Raw genomic sequence first — 23,332 nt, forward strand, 5'->3', positions numbered from 1 at the left:
GTTTGAAATGTTTACTTTGTTTTATAGAAACTGAAAGACCTGGATAAATCCAGATCCCCCTAGCAGGAAAAAATAGAACCAAAAATCTAAGCAGGGAGGGAAGAATCAGAAATCTAGGATTAGCTGGTTCAGTGTTTCAGGAACTAGCTGAAGATAAAGTTAGATTATAATCTTGAGAAACAGGGAGTTCCCCCCTTGTGATTATCATTGGTATTTTGGGGATACTGTGTTTCAGGAACTAGCTGATTATAATCTTGAGAATAACCTTGAGAAACAGGTTGTGATCATCACTGAACCTCCCTACCCCCTTTGGATTACTGGGCTGTGGTTTCTTCCCTTAAAAACCCCTTCTCCCAGTGACTTGGGGTTGAACTCTTCCCTGCGTGGATTATGAGTCTCGGCCCCAGTGCACTGGTTCCCGTCTTATCAATTAAACCTCATGTGATTGCAGCAAGGATGGTCTCTCTTGTGAGTTACTGTGGGGGTCGTGTTATCCCGAGACTTGAGTGAGAGTCTCCCCACACCGGGGGTCTTTCAAAACAAACAAATGGAGCTCATAAAATCATCTGTGAAAGCAGAAAAAAATTTCAAGAAAATATCTTTAAACTCTCATGAGAGATCTATGGCAGTTCACTTGTCGAGTTCCTAAGAAGATGATTCCACTAACAGACGTATTCTCAGAGGTTCTCTGAGTCGCAGGGCAGCCCTCCACTTCAGTAGCCTTTTGATTCCAAAAGTGTATTCAGATCTTTGTGGCATTTTTTCTTTACGGAAAAGGATAAAGAAATTTTTTAAAATTTATTTATTTATTTATTATTAAAAATTTCCACCTCCTCCCCGCCTTCTTTTTCCTTCCTTCTCCCCACCCCCCTCCCTCTCCAGTCCAATGAGCAGTCAGGGTTCCCTGCCCTGTGGAAAGTCCAAGGTCATCCCCCCTCCATCCAGGTCTATAAAGGTGTGCATCCAAACAAACCAGGCTCCTAAAAAGTCAGTCCATGCAGTAGAATCAAAACCCAGTGCCATTGTCCTTGGCTTCTTAGTCAGCCCTCATTAAAAGAGAAGAAAGAAAAGAAATGGTCTGGCATCTTGGCTTTTCAGTTAGTCTTCACACAAGGCGTACAGATGTTTACCCTGCTGACCCCTAAGGAACAAGGTTGGTGAGCCATTTGATCCATGTTTGCCATTTCTTTTGTGTTTTCTAGCTTGAATTTGCTGTGAATCACAACTGTTATACAGTAAAAGCACAGCTTACGGATCGCTAGACAAACCCACAAGTGTACAACTTATGGGGAACCCAGTTTGCGAAGCTTCGAACACCGATCTTTTGGATAGTCACCGTCAGTTCTGTAGAAATCCTGTGAAGCTATAACTCCCTTCCATAACAGCATTCATCCCAAAATATGTCAGCAGCGTATAAAACATTCTTTAAACCTGACTTTTCCTGTGCTGGCAGCTGTAAACCTTCTCCCACACCATGGGGCCCTAGTGTGAAAGCATTCACTCAGCCAAACCTTTATTCTCAGTCAAATCGACATAAAACTAGACCTTCACAATTATCCTTATTGACAGGATTTATTGACAAGAAAGGAGCTCTGAGCAGGAGGCACTGAGCAGAGAGACTGCACTTCTGTTCTCACCAATAAGCAGGTCTCCATGGCCCTAAATTCTCTAAAAGCAGACTCAGGAGAGTATAACCTACTGGCATTTTCTCCACCCTAACAAGCTATTAATATTCTGGATTTACCTTCACCTTTCATTAGATCCAAGGTTTTAGTCTACAAAATTAACTGTTTGTACCTTTACCCCTAAAATATACAGGAAAAAAAGCTTAGATCGTTAAACCAACCCCAGAGAAAGAAATTCCTTCTCACCTGGGTGCCAGCAGATAAAGCACCCATATGCTTAGCTCAAGGTGGAGGGCAAATTCAATCCTAATCCTCCCAGTATCTGCCTGGGAGCTTCACAGTCGTGTCATAAAACACCTACCTTGTTAGTCTTTTGTTCATCCTGTTAGCCCTAAGAAATGCATGCTTGGTATCATATCTGTGTCGTTATATAAACTGGAAACCTTGTGGATGAAAAGAACAGAGAGGAACATCAAGGAGGAGGAAAATCGAAAGGGAAACATCAAGAGAGCGTTAGAGAGAGCATAGAAAGAATAAATGGGACATGATAAAATGACTTATGTTGAAAGACCTGGATAACTCCGGATCCCCCTAGCGGAAAAAATAGAGCCAAACATCTAAGCAGGGAGGGAAGAATCAGAAATCTAGGATTAGCTGGTTCAGTGTTTCAGGAACTAGCTGGAGATAAAGTTAGATTGTAATCTTGAAAATAATCTTGAGAAACAGGGAGTTGCCCCCTTGTGATTATCATTGATATTTTTGGAATTTTCTATGATGCCCTCCCTACTCCTTTGGATTACCGGGCTGTGGTTTCTTCCCTTAAAAACCCCTTCTCCCAGCTACTCGGGGTCGAACTCTTCCCCTGCATGGGTTCTGAGTCTCGGCCCCAGTGCACTGGTTCTCGGCTCGTAGATTAAAACCTCATGTGATTGCACAAGGATGGTCTCTCGTGAGTTACTGGGGTGGGGGGTGTCGCATCATCCCGAGGCTTGAGTGAGAGTCTCCCCACATCGGGGGTCTTTCAATGTGAGCTAATTTATTTTGCTTACCTTCAGACCTTCGTAGTCAGGTTTTGCCTGCTGAAATCAGGATCCTTCTGAATCCTGAGAGGGTTAGTGGGGCTTAACCTCAGCATAAACCTTGATGTGAGATGAATGTTTTCCTCTCATAATGATCACTTTCTGCTTCATATTTTCAGCTTGTTCCACAAAATTATTATTTTATTACTCTTGTTTTCATGCCTCATTTCATTCAAGGGTAATGTTATTTATATTATTTTTTGTTCCATTTTCTACATGTCCATAATCCCATTATTAGCTTGAGTTAAATATCAAAGCAGCTTTGAGCTAAAAAACTTGTCTTTATTCCGGGTGGTGGCACAGGCCTTTAATCCAAGCATTCAAGACTGGGAGTGAACGAGCAGGGGAACAACCGAGCCCCTCTGAAGGGAATTGACAGCTAGGGCAGACTGAGGGGCCACTGATAGTGACACTGGGATGTGTCTCTACTGCATATACCGGCTTCATGGGGATCCTATTTCCTTTGGATGTAAACCTTGCTCGACCTAGGTGTAGTAGGGAGGGCCTTGGAGGCAATGCAAATAAAAAAATGGAGAAACATATAAGATAGTATCAGAAGAGAATTCCAGTGAGTACTGAAAATTCACCCATGTTTAATATCCGACTGCTTAAAATAACCCTGATCCCAAAAAGGTAGGAGTAAGATAAAAGACTGCATTAACATGATACAAGATAATGAATGTACCAATTGAAGGTTGTGGGCTACATTCAAGGTTAAGCATTCTGTTACTAGAACAAAGAAAGTCACATTTATAACCTAGACCAAAATAGTCTGTACTCAAACCGCTCTCTAGGTGGAATCCCAAGTTATCTCTATAAAGGGAACTGGAACTTAGTTGGGTCCTTAGACTCTTGTTTGAAGTAGGAACAATCTACTTCTCTATTCCTGAAGCACAAGGTCTGGCTATTAGCCACACTGTTGACAATAACCTTGAGAGAGCAGAACTCTCTGACCAACAGCTAGGTGGGACCTTTGTTTGAGGTAGAACAACCTTCAACAACCTTGAAGGAACTAGAGTCAAGTTCCAACTCTCTGACCTTTGGTCAATGTGGAAACAGGCTCACATTTTCAGGCCTCCACAGGTTTTATTTCTATATGTACAATGATGATTATAAGGATTTTTGCTGTGTAAAGATTATGCAGGTATTTAATGATGTTCCAGATTCTGTATCAGGCAAAATGATCGCAGTTAGCTGCATACTGCATGCTGCCCACAGACGCATGGAGCTCTTCTCACTTCTGGTCACTTCACACTTTACCAGTAACAGCTAAAGGAAACATCTCACCTTCAGATCTGTTGTTTTTCAGGGGGTCATTGTGGATTCCTGGTAGACACAGGCAGCTTCAGAACTTAGTTAGACCTCTGTATCCACAAAGCATAATTTGAATCTTCTGCTAAGAGCATCAGGCTTCTCCTTAATTATCTAATACAGCCCCACCATTGTTATTGGTTTCCGGGTTACTAGGTGGTGATAAAAACCTAAATAGTAGCAATGCTTATTCACACATTCCCCACCTAAAACTACTGTGTCTTGGCAAGGGAAGAGGATTATAGGCAGGGACAAGCATCACTCATGAGCAATCAAGTGAGTCCTCTATGTACTAAGGCCTGAGGGCCTTATATATGCTGAAATTTTTATGTACTGACAGCTGAGAATATTTTTTACAAATTCTTGATATTTGATTGTAAAAAATAATGACTCAAGATGTAAAACTCTGGAAAATCTTCTGTAATGGCTAAAATATTAGGTTTAGGCAAAGCACAGAGGACCAGGAACATAGTTCAGTGACAGAGTGCTTGCCTCAAATTCATGAGGTCATAAATTCAATTCCCAACACTTCAAAAAAAAAAAAAAGATGGAGCATGAGGCAGAAGCCCATGCCTGGCCTTGGGTAAAAGTGTAATCATCAGTGTTCTTGGGGAATAAGTGTGTGCCCCGTACAATGTGTGCAACTCCTGTCTCCTGGAACTCACAGTTAGCAGAAAGCTGCTGCTGTCTTGTAATTGTGAGGGCCCTGTGTTAATCCATATTGAACCACAGCAAGTGACTTCAAAAAATCTTTGCTTTTCTATGACAATGTCTGACTTGGCATATGCAGTTTCACTCTAAGGCTCTAGGCCTGGAAATCCTTGGAGGAATTAGCACATCCCACAGACCCATGTCCTCCACTCTGTGTAGCTCTGACAGATGAAGTTCTTTTACTGGTGAATGATGTCGCAACCACACGGACCTTCAGGCATGCGGCTCCCTCCTCACTGCTCTTCCTGCTGTGTCAGTCACGTGTGTTTCCCACAGTCTTGTCCTCATTTCTGTATTTCACAGCTTCCTTCACTGAATGGATGCTTCCAGAGGATTCTAGAGCTTCAATTCATGTCAACTATAACTGTAATGGTTTAAATTAAAATGCTGTGGGTCACCAAGTGGCAGCAGTGGGCAGCTGGCCATGAGACCACGCCAAAGGTCCCTGAGTGATGGCAGGCAGCAGGCAGTGGGTCCCAAGACCATGGTGAGCCACTAAGGCAGCCAGGTCTCAGGCAGGAAGCTGTGTGGCAGTTGAGAGACCTAAATGGATAGGCACACCATTCATAGTGAAATTGGATATTTATTTAGTGGGTTATAGAAGGGAAGGGGAGAAGGAGATAGAGCAGAGAGAGAGGTGGGTGGGTGTGGGGAGCCACAGCAGCAGCTACCTCTTTGGGGGAGAGAGGAAAGGAAAAAACTCTGGCTGCAGGCAGGAAGGAAGATCTGTGGTGGATGTTTGGAGGGAGTGGACAGGGCTTGTCTCTTAAAGGGACAAGACAGACCATTATATTTCCATTTCTTTTTTATAATAAAAAAGTGGGAGGTTAGGCACAACAGGTTAAAGGAATTGGGACAGTGGATTCTCAAGACTATTTCCTGCTTATTTGTGGTTGTCATCTTGAGGAGGAAACCTTAAAAATCTGGGTGCTAGTTACATTCTGGTGTAGGTAGTCTCTTTGCTCCTGTCTGGTGTGGTATGCAAATGTCTGATGTCTCTTACACCTGTTCAAAGTATTGGCAGAACAGAGGACAAAGTTAAGTTTAGGGGAAAAAAATTTAGGAACATGGAATTGAGAGGGGTGTATCTGACCTATTTAAGGTGGATCGTTCAGTTTGGCTCCCTGGAACTCACAAGTGTTCTTTGGGTTGGTGGAAACAGACGTTTTAGACATATGTATTGTATAAACAGTAATATATTTATGTCAGAATGAATCTTATAGATGTTTTTTGCACAATGTGTGTATTTTTAAGACTATGGAAAGCAGCATGAGAGAGAAATTTGATAACTTGTATTTGTCCCCACACCTTTATAACTTGTAGGTACACACCTTAATAACTTGTATTTATGTTTTACTGAAATTTGTTTGGTGAGGTTGTCCTTTCAAACTGACAAAACCTCTCAGCTGCCAAATTGCATCAAAAATCCTTGAGAAGGATATAATTTTACTTGAGGAGTTATTGATTAAAAAATGACAAAGAACTTACTTGGTTGGCCCCTAGAACTACTCCTCAGGGTTCTTAATGGTCGCTGAAGGTCATATTTGACTTTTGCTGTTTAGTGCAGGGTCTGACAGTCTCCAGAAGATCCTGTGGGCTCAAAAATCTATAGGAAGACAAGCTTACCTTGACCTGAGCAGCTAGGCTGTCAATTCCAGCAATTCTGTCCACTGTCTGGAGATCTTCAGTTTAGATGAAAGGCAGTTTTCCTAGTGGTCAACACTTGGCAGTTGAAACAAAGTGTGGATGAACATTGTTTTGTGCCCCTTTGTCTTCTGTCTTCTTTGGAGAAAATAAACTGCTGCCGCTAGGAGCCAACCTGTCTCTTTTTTGGAATTAAAAGACTTTTAATAATTAAATATTTAAATGCCATATTCCCCAGATCTCTGAACAGTTGAGGGCTGTTTATCAGGTACAGTTGTAGTATAGAATCTGCCTGGAGAGCTGGGTTCAAGTTTGACTGTACTGGCTCTCAACTTAACAGGTAAAGCAGGGTTAGATTAAATATAAAGTATTTTTGCAAGAGACTTAAAAGTACATACCAGTTTAAAACATGAGACTTATTGTTTTTGTAGTTTGAAATAAGATACAATGAACAGACAATTACAACATTTAACAGTAAACACAGGTGCATTTAAGTTACGGGTATAAACACACACATACACACACAGAGTGAACAGGAATTGGGTGGAGTGGATGCTCTTGGTGGGCCCTACCAAAGGCATGCCACTGTGCAAAACATATATGCAACTGAGTCAGCAAGAGGAATTTAGAGACAAAAATATAAGTAAACTGGGATCAGGCAGGGAATACCTCAGTAAAGATGGCGGTGTGAAACGGCAGTGAACACGGCAGGGCTTGTCGAAGAGCGTCCTCTCTCTGTGGGTGAGGTGTTAAAGTCTGACTGGCTCTAGTCTGGGAGACTCAGAAGCCAGTGAAGCTTGAGGCCGCTCCAAGTGGCTTCTCAGGGCAGGGACCACTGATGAGTGGTCCAAAAGAAAAGAAAAAAGGAGAAAGAAAAATCTGAGGGACCCTGGGCCCCCAGTCAAATGCCCTGCACAGCATGTACAGTGCTAGCACAGGAGGACTGACCCCAGGATGACCGGTCATGTTTTTAACTACAGAAAGCAGAGAAGGGCTCAACTGTACTGGTAAAAGATGTGTTTGGAGGCTGGAAGGGGAAAACTCACCACCGAAGTTGTTGGCGTGCATAGAGGTCCAAGCTCAGGCAGATGGAGCACGTGGTTGATGTGGAAAAAATACCCAGTTCCAGATCCCGACCCTGGGAGAGGGACAGGAGGACCTACTGAGTCCAATGGTACAATGTAAGGGTTTAAGTAAAAATGCTGCAGGTCCCCAAGTGGCAGCAGGGAGCAGGCAGCAGGGAGCGAGACCACAGCAGGCCACGAAGGCAGCCAGGTTCCAGGTTAAGAAGCCATGTGGCTGGTGAGAAACCGAGACAGATAGGCACGCCATGCAGAGTGAAGTTGGATATTTATTTAGTGGGTTATGGAAGTGAAAGGGAGAAGGGGAAAGCAGAGAGAGAGGGAGAGAGAGAGAGACAGAGAGACAGAGAGACAGAGAGGGAGAAGGGGAGAAGTGGGGAGAAGGGAGAGACAGAAAGGGAAGGGATCAGACTGGAAGCAGAAGGAAGGTCTGCCTGGACAGGGGAGGAAGTGGGCGGGGCCTGTCCCTTAAAGGGACAGGACAGACCATTACAATAACTATGAACTTTCACATGTTCATATTTATTTTTACAACACAGCACAATATATTGTATATCTTAATTGCTGATAATTTAGGGAAAATGGCCACGTAAATTTGAATTGAGGAAGAATATTACATTTGACTCACCCTGAGCTTCCCCTTAGAGAACTATTCAAAACAGACGGTTACAGGAATCAGAACAAGAAGTCTCCTTTGAGTTTTCATCAGAAAAGGAGATCACATACTATACCTTCTTAACACAATAGCATGTGATGAGAGCAGATACAGAGACCTACAGTCAAAGGTTAGGTAGAGTTCCAGGAACCCCACAGGAAATGGAAAGCAAGGATTGTAGGAGCCAGAGGGTAGAGGAAACCAGGAGGACATGCCCCACAGAATCAACTAACAGGGCTCACAGGGGCTCACAAAGACTGAAGTGCATGGTTCTGCACTAGGCCCTGTGCATACAAGCTTAGGGTTTTCGTGGGGCTCTGAACAGTGGGAGTTGGGGTCTCCAGATACCCCAACTCTTTTGCCTGCTTGTGGGACTCCTTTCCTCCAGTTTGGTTGCCTCATCAAGGTTTGATATGAGGATTTATATCTACTCATAATACTTGATGCTATCCTGCATTCACTGATATCCCTAAGAGCATGCTCTTTTCTGAAGGGAAATGAAGAGAGGGAAAGGGGAGGCAGGCAGAGACTGAGAAGAGAGGATGAAGAAAAGACTGTAGTCAGGATCTATTGTATGAGAGAAGAATAAAGAAAAATTTTCAAAGACAACAGTGTGTAAGCTGTGTGAGCAGAACAGACACCCAGATCAAGACTATGAAGAAACCCTCAGAGGCAACTGTGAGTGGGTGTGGACACACATATTAGAACATTCACGGGGCACTTCCCTTTGATCATTTCACTTACAGAAATAGGAGTTTGTCGCTGTTGACGAGTTCAGTGTCACATCTCCCATTCGCAATGGACACACCAAGGGTCTGCTCCAAGGTAGAAGACCCCACTCCGGGGCCTCCGTGTGCATCTCCTCCATCTCGTCCCCCAGGTCAGTAGCTTTATTTCTCCTTCTGGCATTTGAATATCTTCCAGAGTTACGGTTTCCTCTTACAGTTTTGTTGTTGCTTTGAGGGTGAGCAGCTGTCTGTCCGTGCTGAAGAGAGTAGATGCTCACAGCTTTAGAGATAAGAAGCTGATGCACTCCCTTCTAGTCAGTTAGTTAATGTGAGACATGGCAGCCCTTCTTTCCAGCTTCAGTCACAGACCCTGAAGAAGGGATGCTTTACATCTACAAGGAAAGGGATGCTTCTAGCAGAGAGACTCTGTAAAACATCTTGCCTGGTCCAGACTTCTCTACAGAACACAAACACAAAGACTCAGCTCCATGGCATCCTAGCACTGAGCACTGGAGTAAGCAGCACCCTATCTCCCCGAAGATTTAAAATCTGAGGGAAAGAATTGGGAACTAATGTGTAAGACTAAAGTGAGACAAATAAGAAGGATATGATGACTTAGGGGTGGATGAAAAGAGACAGACAGTGAGGCAGAAATTAAGTCTAAAATGGCCATGGTATAGTATGAGATTCTGTGATGTAACTGAGCTTCCTTATAGAATACCACAATGCGTTAAATTTAATCTGTCGATGTTGTGCCAAGAATGTGAATCACAACTTTTTAAGGAGGCTTGTCAGAAACTATTAAATTAACAGATTTTTTTAAATCAGAAAATGTCTTTGAGTCACCAAATAAGCTTCATTATAATCTGTACAAGGGGTCTGGGAAAAGTGGGGGATTTTGGTAACTAGAGGTAAGATTTGTCGGAGCCTGTTATTTGTGGTAGGCATAAGAAAGACTTTGTTTTCCCTGTTTATACCTGTAAAAGTGGAAGGGACTTAAACAGCTTAAGGGTTGGGGTTTGATTTCCCACTAAGTCCAATCAACTCCACCATGTGTCCATGAGGTAAAGGCCATGTCCTGGAGTATAGGTGACCTCTTAGGGACTGTATCGTTGAAGGAAACTGACTCTCTGACTCATAGCAGCTATCAGCTGTCAGTAGCTTCACAAATGGTGTAAGCTAATTTGGACAACTGCACTTTTATGTTCAGAAGACGATGTTTCCTTGTAGTTATCCAGCACTTCTGGTTCTACAGTCAGTCTGCCCCTCTTCTGTGATAATGTCTGAGCCTTGGTTGGGGATGAGATGGGATACACATGTCCCATTTAGGGTAGAGGACTTTGTAGTCTCTTATTCTTTATGTGTTGACCACTTGTGGGTGGTACACACATAGAATCCTATGTGCTGCCTCTTCTTTGGTCCACAAGGGTGGAAGGAGCAGAAGTGAGGAACAGGGTTTGGATGACTGTCAGTAAATTAGAGATAGACCTCCAGGTGATGACTTTGATGAACTGGCTTAGCTTCATTCCAGATTATAGGAAATGTAAAGGATTGAGGAGCTTGGGAACAAACCCTAATTTGTATTAAGCAGCATGCTCCTATCATAAAGCTTCATATGTGGCAGCAGAGTCCTATAGCAATGTTCCTAGTATAAGTCTCAGCTACCTCAAGTGCAACAGGAGAAAGGCTTCTAGCAGGAAACTGTGCCAAGGGTCATGCCGAAGATAAATCAGGCTTAGCGACAGTTTTCATAGAAGAACAGTCCTCCCAGTCAAAAGACATCCTCTAGCTAGGGGAAGGTAGAGAGCAGGAAATCTCACTGGAGGGACAGTGAGTCCTCCATGTTCCCAAGTTTAGAGGAAGCTTCCAGGCTATGGTAGACTGCAACATCTGACCAGCAGAGCCACTCAACAGATTCCCATCACTCAGGATGTGGAGGCAGCAAAATGAGGAGCTCAAGATCATCTTTAGCCACACAGAGAGTTAGAGGTCAGCCTGAACCAATGGACAATTCTCTCTCAGAAACAGAACAGAGCACAGCAAAAGCAATTATCAATGTACTATATTTAAGGAAAGTGCACTGTGAAGGCTACATCCACAAAGTGCTGTATGTTTTAGTTTGCATATGTGTGCATGTGCTTGTGTGTGTGTAGTGTGGTATTATCCACACTTCCAGTTCATCTATCCATTAGGGGGCTTTAGAACTCAGCCAATAGGAAGAACTACCTCAATTGAAATACTGAAAATATGGTGTCGACTCATGAGATGCCCCTCTTGGATGCCATAACTTTAATCCAAGTAGGAAAAGAACTTTGCAGAGTGAAGCAGACCCCATGTTAAGGAATAGAATTACATGCCATTAGCAGGAAAAGGCACAATTACCATAATAGTGAGCATCAAAAATGTCATTTGAGTAAAGAGTGTGCTCCTTAGAGACACGCTGACTGCATTCCTGCAACAGAACATGCTGTTTGATTTACAGTGCCCAGTGGTTTTCAACACATCTTTACTTCTACCAAGACTGAGTCACCCAACGAGCCTTTGTGCAGAGTACATGTATGAGCATTCATTTTCAGTCCTATTTTATCAGAGCAAACAGCTGTTCATAATGCAGAATTCAGCTCATGGAATCCTGCTTTATTTATTTATTTTTTAATTGATTTTATCGAGCTATACTTTTTTCTCTCTCCTCTTCTCCCTTCCTGCCCACTCCCCTTCAACTCTCTCTCATGGTCCCCATGCTCCCAATTTACTCAGGAGATCTTGTCTTTTTATACATCCTATTTAGATTAGATCCATGTATGTCTCTCTTAGGGTCCTCATTGTTGTCTACATTCTCTGGGATTGTGATTTGTAGGCTGAATTTCTTTGCTTTATGGTTAAAAGCCACTTATGACTGAGTACATATGATTATTGTCATTCTGGGTCTGGGTTACCTCACTCAATATGATGTGTTCTAACTCCAGCCATTTACCTGCAAATAACATTTATTTGCAAATGACATTTCAAAATGTCATTTTTTTGATGTGTAGTACTCCATTGTGTAAATGTACTACATTTTCCTTATCCATTCTTTGGTCAAGGGGCATTTAGGTTGTTTCCAGGTTCTGATTATGACAAACAATGCTGCTATGAACATTGTTGAGCACATTTCCTTGTGGTACATTTGAGCATTCTTTGGATATATATACCCAAAAATGGTATTGCTGAGTCTTAAGGATGGTTGTTTCCTAATTTTCTGAGAAATCGCCACACTGATATCCAAAGAGGCTGAACCAGTTTACACTCCCACCAGCAATGCAGAAGTGTTCCCTTTACCCCACAACCTCTCGAGCATAAGTTGTCATCAGTGTTTTTTATCTTGACCATTCTTATAGGTGTAAGATGGAATCTCAGAGTTGTTTTGATTTGCATTTCTCTGATGGCTAAGGATGCTGAGCATTTCTTTTAGTATATTTCAGCTGCTTTATAATACTCTGTTGAGAATTCTCTGTTTAGGTCTATATTATATTTTTATTGAATTATTTGTTTTTTTTTTTTGATGATCCATTTCTTGAGTTCCTTGTATATTTTGGAGATCAGTCTGATGTGGGGTTGGTGAAGATCTTTTCCCATTCTGTAGGCTGCTGTTTTTGTCTTGTTAATTGTGTCCTTTGCTTTACAGAAACTTTTCAGTTTCAGGAGGTCCCATTTATTAATAGTTTTTATCAATGTCTATGCTACTCTGGTTATATTTAGCAAGTGGTCTCCTGTGCCATTGCGGTTAAGTGTACTTTCCACTTTCTCTTCTATGAGGTTCAGTGTAGCTGGCTTTATGTTGAGGTCACTGATTCATTTGAACTTTAGTTTGTGCATGGTGATAGATATGGATCTATTTTCATTCTTCTACATATTGATATTCAGCTATGCTAGCGCCATTTGTTAAATAAATTTTCTTTTTTGCCATTTTATGTTTTTGGTTCTTTGTCAAAAATCAGTTCTTTGTAGGTGTGTGGATTAATATCCCGGTCTTCCATTTGGTTCCATTCTATTGTAATAGGCCGCTTGTTGGTTCCCAGCCACTTAGCCCTCAAATAATCACACAAAAACTATATTAATTAAATCACTGCCTGGCCCATTAGCTCTAGCTTCTTATCGGCTAACTCTTATATCTTTATTTTACCCATTTCTATTAATCTGTATATCACCAAGAGGTCATGGCCTACCAGCAAAGTTTCAGCATGTCTATTTCTGCTGGTGGCTCCATGGCGGCTCCCTTACTCTGCCTTCTTCCTCCCATGCTATAGGCCAAGCCACTTCTTTATTCATTAAACAATAATATCAACACATACACAGAAGAACCTTCTGCACCATTTTCCCTTCTTCATATAAACAAAAGAGAAGGCTTTAACTTTAACATAGTAAAATTACATATAACAAAACAGTTATCAAGCAAGAATTACAGTTACAATATTTATATTTACTTTATCTTTTCTCATAACTATGTATAACTGTAACTATCTATTCTTCAACTCCATCAAAGACTCTAGAAGAATACAATATTACCTAAGTGAAAGGGAAGAACATTGTAAGCAACTTCCAAATCTCAAGAATTGACAGACATGTCACTGCCTGGACAGTCGCCCAAAGTTCTTCTGTACCACTGGGGCATCCATCTTCAGTCCACAGGTCCATAGTATCCAGCAAACTTTTCCATGAAGCAGGAAATTTGAACGACAGTTCCACCTATACCGGCAGTTTGTCTGTCACAGTTTTCTGTATCCTGCAGAATGTTTGGCCAACCCTTTCATGTAGCAGGAACCCTGAAGGATTGTCTCACCTTTAGGCAAGTTCAGCAGTCATTTCTCTGTGGGTCCTACATCTCTAGTTAAGCATTCCAGGCAAGAGCAGTTTCTTGCCCAAATGGCTAACTAACTCCATAAGGAGCCTCTTCAAAGCTTATCTTTCTCTCAAAGTAATTGGTCCTTCCAGGAGCAAACGTATCTCATTGTCATTAAAAGTCCTAAGTGATCAAAGCATTTTAAATGCCATATTTTGTAAGTTTCTGAAAGATTTGACGAATACATATCTAACAGAAATATATCTCTATAATCTAGAAATCTAATATGATTACAAGTTTGACTATTATCTATTAACCTATATTTCTTTTTTTTTAAAGTAATTTTATTAAATTATAAAAGTTTCCATTTCCGTCCCAACCTATATTTCTTATTTATATATTAATTTTTAAATGAGCTACACAATCACAATATCTTAATCAAGAGCATATATATATATATGTATATATATATAACAAAATTGTTCTTAAATTTGTATCAATAAACCAAGATCCATGCCAGTGCAAATCTCTACAGCATATCTATGTCATATTGCCCTTTAAATGTAAAAAAATCATTTGTAGACAATATTTAGGAATATGGGAATAGTTTCTCCAAACTGCTTCCTGTTGTTTATTGGACAAAGTATTTTCTTTGTGGGGGTGTTTACAGCAACCTTTCAGGGGGTCTTCTTCCATCAAACCACACCAGTCTGGAAGCAATCCACAGGTTCTCATCCTCTATGGAAACAAAAGAAGAACCTCTTTTTCAAAGCAACATATCCTTAGACCCAAATTTGAAAGTCATGATACCTTTAGAACACATGCTGTTTTAGCTTAGCAGCCCATACAATAAAATGTCTCTCTGTACTTAGCTCATTCACAGTCAAAAGATTCAAAGATAACACAATAATATACATAATCCAGACTCTCTGTGAATTTTCCATTTTTATGTGGCTTATTTTTCTTTACTCCTTTTAATCCATGACTATCTCTACTCTGTCTCTTTAAGGACCTTACCCTTTTTTTTAAAGCATTAACTTTATTTTATGACTCTCTATACTCTTTTTCTTCTCTCTTTTAAGCCTATGTACATTTATCCAACACTGTGACTCATTTAGAGTTCTTTTCCATCTGGATTTGTCTTTATTGCATCTCTGTAATTCTTTTCTGACCAGAAGTGCTTCTTAAAATTCTAAGTGCTTAAGAATCTAAGTTGCAACATTACTAGGGTAAATACAGTACTCCTTTTTGCCATGCCCATTCCAAAATGTCAGAGTTCCTCACTGCTTCTGAGAGACACACACACTACCCTACTTCTAGGCACACTGCTAGTCCACATTACCATTAAAACAGGCTGCAGCAGTCTGCTCACAAACCCCACTCAAATGCTCTATAGTCAGACCTCCTGCCTGAAAGATTTATATTTGCATTGGCAGCACCACCATTTCAAAAAAGAGGTGTAAGCATGTTTCTGAAGCTATATCAATGTCTCTAGACTTAACAGATCTTCCATGCAAAGACAGTGGAGGCTTTACATTATGGAAGCTCATAGTCTGAGAGACTAATGGAACATGTGAGCCAATAACTGCATATGTAAAGTGAGTGTCCTAGGATCGTAAATGCTGGACACAGATTCCTCAAGGGAGGAGCAATGTACTGTGCTGAAGACTCAGGATGGACAAAGAAGGACAATAAAAGGAATTTTTCTTTGTTCACTTGACCTAGGTGTCGGGGGCTGTGGAATATGAGTCACAGAACACAGGCTCAGGTTAAGTTCTCTCCTCTGCTTTGATTGTAGAGATTCATAAAGAACTCCACAAAGGAAAAAGGCAATTCATTTTGTATTGGACTTAATTACTCAATGTCAGAGAAGCACTGGAGATGGATAAATGGCTCCACTTTAAGTTCTGATGTGTGAGTATTGGAAGAGCTCACTCGAATATTCATTTCAGGTCATCTCTAGGCACTCATAATGATACCAAAGATTAAAGATGTTCAGGAAAGTCTGAAAATATGACTTCAAAGGTGGCTGAAAATTTCCATGTATGAAAAGATATTAGCCTTTTTTAAAGGTCAACTGTGTGCATGTATGTATGTATGTGTGTGTGTATGTGTATGTGTGTATGTATGTATACAATGAACTTCTAAGGCTGGGGGCTAAACTAACTCCTTAGGAAAGAGAATGCATTTTTACATGTCTATTTAGATCCTGTAGGCAGAAGGAATTTTTCTTTTTTCACTCTTATATTTTTTTATATTTTCCAAAGAATTTATTGAGTGGTCCCTTTCATGCTGTGGTGAAATGAGCCATACTGTGTGGTGAGGCCAGTTGCTCAGGTCACAGCCAGCAGAGGAAGAGTGAGTGGGGAAGGGAAGGCAGTGTCAGCAGGGAACTCTGTCAGCTGAGAGAAATGACCTCATTGTCACAGGCTGTGTGTAGCTTAGCTGGAGTTGTGAAAGCTACAATTATTTGAGGAGCTGAGATGGAAACAGATAACCAAGATAAACCAGAAAGGAACGTCATTTTGGGTAACAGTTCAGAGGGCCTCAAGTCCTTGATCTTATTCCATTGCTGCTGGCCCTGTGGCAATGCAGAAATGCTGTTGGTGCACAGCAAAGTCGTTCACTTCAAGGGGGGCAGGATTGCAAGTCTCTGGGTGAGATAAGCAGAGATTTGCTCTTCAAAACCTGCCCCCACATCATGATTGACATCTTTCTGGGAGGCCTCATTTTGTCTGGTAGGAACTCAGCAATGGGTTAATTCCTTGATGGAGTTAGTGCTCCCATGATCACCTCTTAACACTGTGACAGCTATTCCTCACATGATTTCTTGGGGTACTGAATATCAAAAGTATATTTGTGTGTGTTGTGGCTCACAAAGAAGCCATTATCTCTTTGATGTCTTGTCACTTTCTTATTGTTGAGATCACCATGGTAACTGTGCAGTGAGAGACCTGACATTTCAGAGCTAAACAGTAAATTTTAGCATAATTCATGAATTTTTGTATAACATGAACAGAATATTTATTCCCTTCATAAGAATTCAGTCAAATACACTGCTTTCTAAGAGGTTTTCAGAAGTGATATTAAGAGTTGTTTATTAATCTTGCTTGAATAAACAAACAAATCTTACAAGAAAATGTACTTCGTGTTATTCAGAATACATGAGATTGAAATTTAAAATGCTGATTTAGATTTACTTAAAATGTAATGAAAATTTATTAAATATAGAAATTGATAAACATAAAAGTTGTCATAGAGTAGCGAAATGTATGTAAAGTATATAGATTAAATTCAGCTGATCTGTAGTTTTACTCTGAGGACAAAATGTCTCTGTGCTTAGACAATAAAGGGATTGAGAAGCCTGGAAGCTGCTGTGCTCAGTGGGAAGTGTCAGTCAAGGAAGCCCCGCCTTTCTTTAACTCTCTGTCCCTGGTTTCAGGTAAGGGAAAGGGAGAGAGTAACAGTCTCTCCTACAGGGTTATTTGGGGAATAATAAGGAATGTCAGAGAACTCTCCAGGAGTCCAGCAAGAGAAGGCCTGGAAGGCCTTAAAGGGTTTATAAAGAAAGTCCTTTACTACACAGATCAGCCACAGGGAAATAATGCTGAGAACTGAAGACAGATCCTGAGGAGGGAAGAAATACAAGGGAAATCATGGCTGGATTGCAGGCTGACCACTAGGATGGCGTCAGAGTCAAATCTCAAGCTCAGGGGGCTCCACTAAGAACTAAGCAAAGGAAGGACACCTGTGAGGAGCCCAGCCACTGTCAGATGCCACCTTCTTTTAAGACCCATCAGTGTGCTTAGAACTCACCTCTGCCTTACAGTAACCCCTGATACTGTGTGTTAGCGCTTAAGTTCTAGTTGTGTTCCCATCAGCATGGGGCCATGGGAACCATGCATGTTTGAAACCCATGTGTTAATCAATACTTGCCAACATACGGAGGAGAATGAAAGGAATCATGACAACAAGTCACATGAGCTGAGCCTCTTTTCTTCCCTGCATCTAGTTCTATGATCTAGACCTTGTGAGTTCACTCTGTATACTGGATGCATTCATTGAGCACCTACTGTGTGTAACAGTTGTCACCCATTCTGTATACTGTAATAATGTCTCAAACCTTAGCTAGTTAACCTCATATGTGTGTATGTATGTGTGTATACATATTCATATATGTTTGTGTATATAGGTATATATATGTGGGTATACATTATATATAAACTCATGCTTTTTGTTATTAATATCTTTGGACTGTATTATTCTTTTTGATCTCTGGTCCCTTTAAGGGGCAAGCCACGCCCACTCCCAGCGACTTCTGACCTCTCATCGCCATCTTTTCTCTCTTTCTGTTCCCTCTCTTGGCGTGTGCACACGTGTTTTCTGTCTCTTCTCTCTCTCCTTTTCTCTGTTTTCTGTCTTTCTTTCTCTCCCTCTCCTTTTCCTTCTCCCTTTCTTTCTGTGCCCCCTCCATAACCCCGAATAAATATTTTAATCTCATTTTACATGTCCATGTCTCTGTCTCCTGCCTGCCTGCCCACAGCCAGCTCTGCCGCTCTGGCAGACTTTGCCTGGCTCGCGGCTGCTCTGCAAGTCTGTTGCCCGGGTATCTTGGACAGGCCGCGCGGCTGGGCACACCAGCATTTATTTTTTAAGGAATATTAGACTGATTTATTCATTTTTGTTTATGTAAACAAGTGTTTGCCTGGCTTGCATGTGTGCATGTGTACCATGTGAATGCCTCTGTCCATGGAAGCCAGAAGAGGGTACCAAATTTTTTGGTACTGGAGATACAGACACTGTGAGCTGCCATGTGGGTGCTGGGAATTGAACTCAAGTTCTTTGCAAGAGCAGCCAGGACTCTTAACCACTGAACCATCTCTCTAGCCCCAAACCCTGTATATTAAATAAAACTGACACTCAAAAACTATTCTCTTCACTTGATGTGTGAGTCGTGGAATGAGGAGATCATATGACGTGTTAGTAGAGGAACGAGGAGGTCACATGGCATGTTAGTAGTGAAATGAGGAGATCACATGGCATGTTAGTAGTGGAACGAGGAGGTCACATGGCATGTTAGTAGAGGAACGAGGAGGTTTCCATCCCTTCAAACCATCTGTGTTTCAGGCATCATTATGAACAATGTTGCTGGAAGGGTTCTTTGCCAATGAAGAAACAGCAGGTTTTAGAATTAGCTCTGTCTTCAATGTTTATACATTATGTTTGTGTTTACTACACTTAACACCTGTGCATTCTACTGTTTTCTTTAAATTCCACAGGAGAGCAATGACAAGACATTTATGATAAAATCCTAAACATATGAGTGGCTGTTCTCTTCCTCCTTAGATTACAAATCTCTGGTGTCACTAAAATAAACAGCTGTGTCACCATCTCAAAGGATAAAGTCTTTTCTGAGAACTGTGCTTCAGACAAGTGGATCTGCCAGAAGGAACCAAAACGTCTCGGAAACCAGGAGTAACAACTCCTGACTGTGAATCCACCTCAATTACTTTACCATCTGCACCAGATCTTTGCACTCACTCTGTCCAGGCCCAAACAGTGCACAGTTGGTGACACAAAGCATGAACTCTAAAACCACTGTGACTCCTACAGATGCCCGTGTTCTGTTTCTTTATTCTGAAAAGAGGAGAGAGAGACTGATGTGCTATTTCAGAGACGTGCTCTGTGGACAGAAGCCCAGACAGCTGAGGAGCACTGGGTTCTAATCCTGGAGACTGTGACCCTCACTCTCTGTGTCTGAGGTCATCTGCAAACAGCACAGATGACCATTTGCAAAATCATTTTTAAAATGCTCTTAATACAGGGACTGATGGCTCATACCTGTGTGAATAGCACTGGGAAGGCTGAGCCAGGAGGGTCACAAGTTCAAGGCCAGCCTGGGTGTGGTGGATTGAATGATAAATGTCCTCCATAGCCTTTGACATTTTATCACTTGGTCCCAGTTGGTGGCCCTCTTTGGGAAGTCTTAGCTGTGTAACCTTGCTGAAGAAAGTGTCCCTGGAGGTGGCCTTTGAGAGTAAAAGCCTCACAGGTAACTTGGTTTGCCTCATGCTTTTGGTTCAGGATGTGAGCTCTCAGCTTCCTGTTCCAGGCACCATGCTTTCTGCCAGCTTCCTGCCCTTATGTACTTCTGGAACCAACAATAAACTCTTACTTCCGTAGGTTTCCTTGGTCATGGTGATTTATCATAACAGCAGATTCGTCACTAATACCCTGGGGAAGACAGTGAGCTAGTCAGAACCGACAAGGCAGACACTGCTCTTGGAATTAGAGTGAACATATTTGCCTGTGAGGCCGGCAAGCATACGGAACAATTAATCACCCTGGAACCTACTTCATTTGAGTCATGCACATACCTCTCTTCTGGTAATGCACTTGACACCCTCGGTTCCTCTCCTGTACATGCTGTGTCCACACACACACCGCGCTCTAAAAAACGCACCTAGCAATCTGTAAGCACCCAAGATCACCACACCCATAGAACAGCACTGCAAGCCCACTTTAATCAAAAAAAAAATGTTATTCACCCCGCAAAGGCAATCAGACATTGACAGTTTCTAATCAAACATACTATTAATTATCTGGGAACATGGGTCAGTCTGGTCTAGGGGTGCACGCTCAATAAGACAAACTGTGTTTGAAGCGAATCAGTAGAGAGAGAATCTCCTCTTTACCATGGTAATCCTAGCACAACTGAGCAAGCATGTTATTAACAACATACACGTGTAGTTGGAGTTTTCTTTGGGCTGCCAACCAGCTCCTAAACAAAGACATGAAACATTGTTAATTATGAATTCTCTGTCTTAGCTTGGGCACGACTTACTAGCTCCTTTAACTTAACCTGTTTCTCTTCATTAACATCTTGCCTTGGGCCTTTTGTCTTTCTATTATTCTGTATGTCCTACTTTTCTGCTTCCTCTGTGTCCGGCTGATTGGCGGCTGGCATCTCCCTGGCATCTCTTTTCTCCCTCACCCCTGTATCCTAAATTCTTCTTGATACTTAGTCTTCCTACTAGGAAGTTTATCCTATACCTCCACCCTTGCTATTGGCCATTCAGCTTTTTATTAGACTGGCCAGGTGTCTTAGGCAGGCGAGGTAAAACAACACATCTTAAAATAATTAAACAAATATTCTGCTACAAATGTGCTCTGGGAATAGTTGTCGGCCAATATAGAGAACCACCCAAATTAAGCTCCTAGTAACCAAACTCTTTCTTCTCTTGTACTCCCTAAAAGGAAGCTCCAAGCAACAGTTGAAAGACCCCCGATATGGGGAGACTCTCACTCAAGTCTCGGGATAACACGACCCCTCTAGTAACTCACAAGAGACCATCCTTGCTGCAATCACATGAAGTTTAATCAACGGGAAGATGGGAACCAGTGCACTGGGGCCGAGACTCATAACCCACGCAGGGAAGAGTTCAACCCCGAGTCACTGGGAGAAGGGGTTTTTAAGGGGAGAAACCACAGCCCAGTAATCCGAAAGGGGTAGGGAGGTCCAGTGATGATCACAAGGGGGCAACTCCCTGTTCCTCAAGGTTATTCAAGATTATAATCAGCTAGTTCCTGAAACACAGTATCCCCCCACCCCCCTAAATACCAATGATAATCACAAGGGGGGAAACTCCCTGTTTCTCAAGATTATTCTCAAGATTACAATCTAACTTTATCTTCAGCTAGTTCCTGAAACACTGAACTGGCTAATCCTAGATTTCTGATTCTTCCCTCCTTGCTTAGATGTTTGGCTCTATGTTTTCCTGCTAGGGGGATCTGGATTTATTCAGGTCTTTCACAGTCAGTGCCCTAAGGTACTCACTCCTGTGGCTGGATGTCCTCTTTACTGTGTATTCTAATCTGTACCACAGCCTTGCTTTAGGTAAAGCCACGTTCCTACTCCTTGAAAGAGGAACCAAAAACCTGCAAACACTCCTCTGTGGCCTGGCTACTGGCAACATATTTTATTTACATATATGGTTGTTGATAATGGATGTTATCCTCTTCCTAAATTGGGTAGCAACAGTGACTTTCCCAAGAGAACTATTTTTCAAATAATAAAGCAAAGTGTGGAATGATTTGTCCGCATTTGGGAATAATCCACAGATAGAGCTAAACCCCAAATTTGAATGCACTGTTGTGCATTACCCCAACACCACCTTGAGGACGGCCCTTTCTCACATGCCTGGGAAAATGAAATCAGAGCATGCTGTGCATGTGTGCTTTGCCCTTCATCCTAAATTCCCAGCAAATGACACTGGAAAGCCGGTAACCTGTAACCGCTGTCTTCATTGGGATTTCATTATTGCAGTGGAACACTGTGATCAACAAGCTAGTTAAGGAATGGGTTTATTTGACTCCCACTCCTATACCACTCCTATACGGTATAGGAAAGACAGGACAGGAACTCAAACAGGACATGTACATTGAGGTAGAAGCTGATGCAGAGACCATGGAGGGTGCTGCTTACTGGATTGCTTCCCATGGCTTGCTGAGCCTGCTTTCTTATAGAACCCAGGACCACCAGCCCAGGGACAGCACCACTCACAAGGGCTGGGCCCTCCTGCTAAATTGCTAACCTACAGGCATGCCTACAGCCTGATCTTGAAGCTTTATTATTTGTTTTTTTTGTTTTTGTCATTTTTGAGACAGGGGTTTTTTTTTCTGTAGATTTGGAACCTGTCCTGGAATTTACTCTGCAGACCAGGCTGGCCTCATACTCTTGGAGATCCACTTGTCCCTGCCTCCTGAGTGCTGAGATTAAAGGTATGCACCATCACCGCCCTGCCTTGAAGCAATTTCTTAATTGGTGTTCTCTCTCCTCAAATGACTTCAGTGTGTGTCAACTTGACATAAAACTATTCAACAAAACAGCTAAACATTTCAATCAAATTCCAAGACTGACTGTTATTCCTGTGCATTTGATTGGCTTTGTTCAGATGCTTAGAGTCAGACATTTCTATTCATCAGCAATGCTTTTCATGAGTAACACATGAGAAATCCCCACTGGGATTTGCTACTGACTTGCTTCAATTTGTCACTTGGGAGACTAAGGAGCCCTACAGGATGATAGAGATTGATAGTTAATTCATAGACTCTATTTGTCTTAACAGGGTGAAGTGGGTTCATACATAGAATGTGTAGAACATATACAGCAACAATATCTTATCTTTTCACTTATGTATCCTGAAATTTCCTCTTCATCTACTGGAAATTCTGAATAATTTTAGAAACTGAAAACCAAGTGTTTAAACTCCTGAGCCTATGGAGAATAGTCGCATCTCAGACAAAGCACCACAGTACATAGATGTTGGGTCCAGGGGGGGACGCGCAAAGATGAGAGCACCACCAAGTCTAATAAACCAAAAGCAAACTTTATTCCAGAAACCAGATCCCAGGAAAACCAAAAGCAACTCGAAAGAAAAAAAAAATAAAAAGCAAAAAGTAAAACACCGCGGGGCGCAAAAACTTATCAGCTAGCTGAGACCACAGGCAGAGTTCAGGCTTCTGACACTGTGGCAAACAGCTGGTTTTTGAACCTACTTTTTATAGCAGGGGCACCAGACATTATCCTTGATCAAAAGAATTTTACAACCTTGCCCCTGACCCTTGGGTTGGTCAGCGGAGACCCTAAAGAGGGGAGTGAGTGCTAGTGTCCATGAG

The 23,332-nt window shown here is 41.8% G+C and overlaps 2 long non-coding RNA genes across 2 annotated transcripts; one reads left to right on the forward strand and one right to left on the reverse strand.

Moving 5' to 3' along the window:
- Nucleotides 1–3,008: 3,008 nt before the first annotated feature.
- Nucleotides 3,009–7,854, reverse strand: LOC125406872 (uncharacterized). Its single transcript, XR_007234031.3, has 4 exons — nt 7,417–7,854; nt 7,040–7,105; nt 6,353–6,551; nt 3,009–5,090 (listed from the first exon to the last, which is right to left on the reverse strand). It is a non-coding gene; the product is annotated as an uncharacterized LOC125406872 (long non-coding RNA).
- Nucleotides 7,855–8,755: 901 nt separating this feature from the next.
- On the forward strand, nt 8,756–19,837 carry LOC146895298 (uncharacterized). Its single transcript, XR_015737354.1, has 3 exons — nt 8,756–8,987; nt 15,453–15,568; nt 18,934–19,837. It is a non-coding gene; the product is annotated as an uncharacterized LOC146895298 (long non-coding RNA).
- The last annotated feature ends 3,495 nt before the right edge of the window (nt 19,838–23,332 follow it).

Source organism: Myodes glareolus, chromosome 3 (genome assembly GCF_982192425.1).
Source record: "Myodes glareolus chromosome 3, mMyoGla1.1, whole genome shotgun sequence".
In the NCBI taxonomy this organism is placed as follows: domain Eukaryota; kingdom Metazoa; phylum Chordata; class Mammalia; order Rodentia; family Cricetidae; genus Myodes; species Myodes glareolus.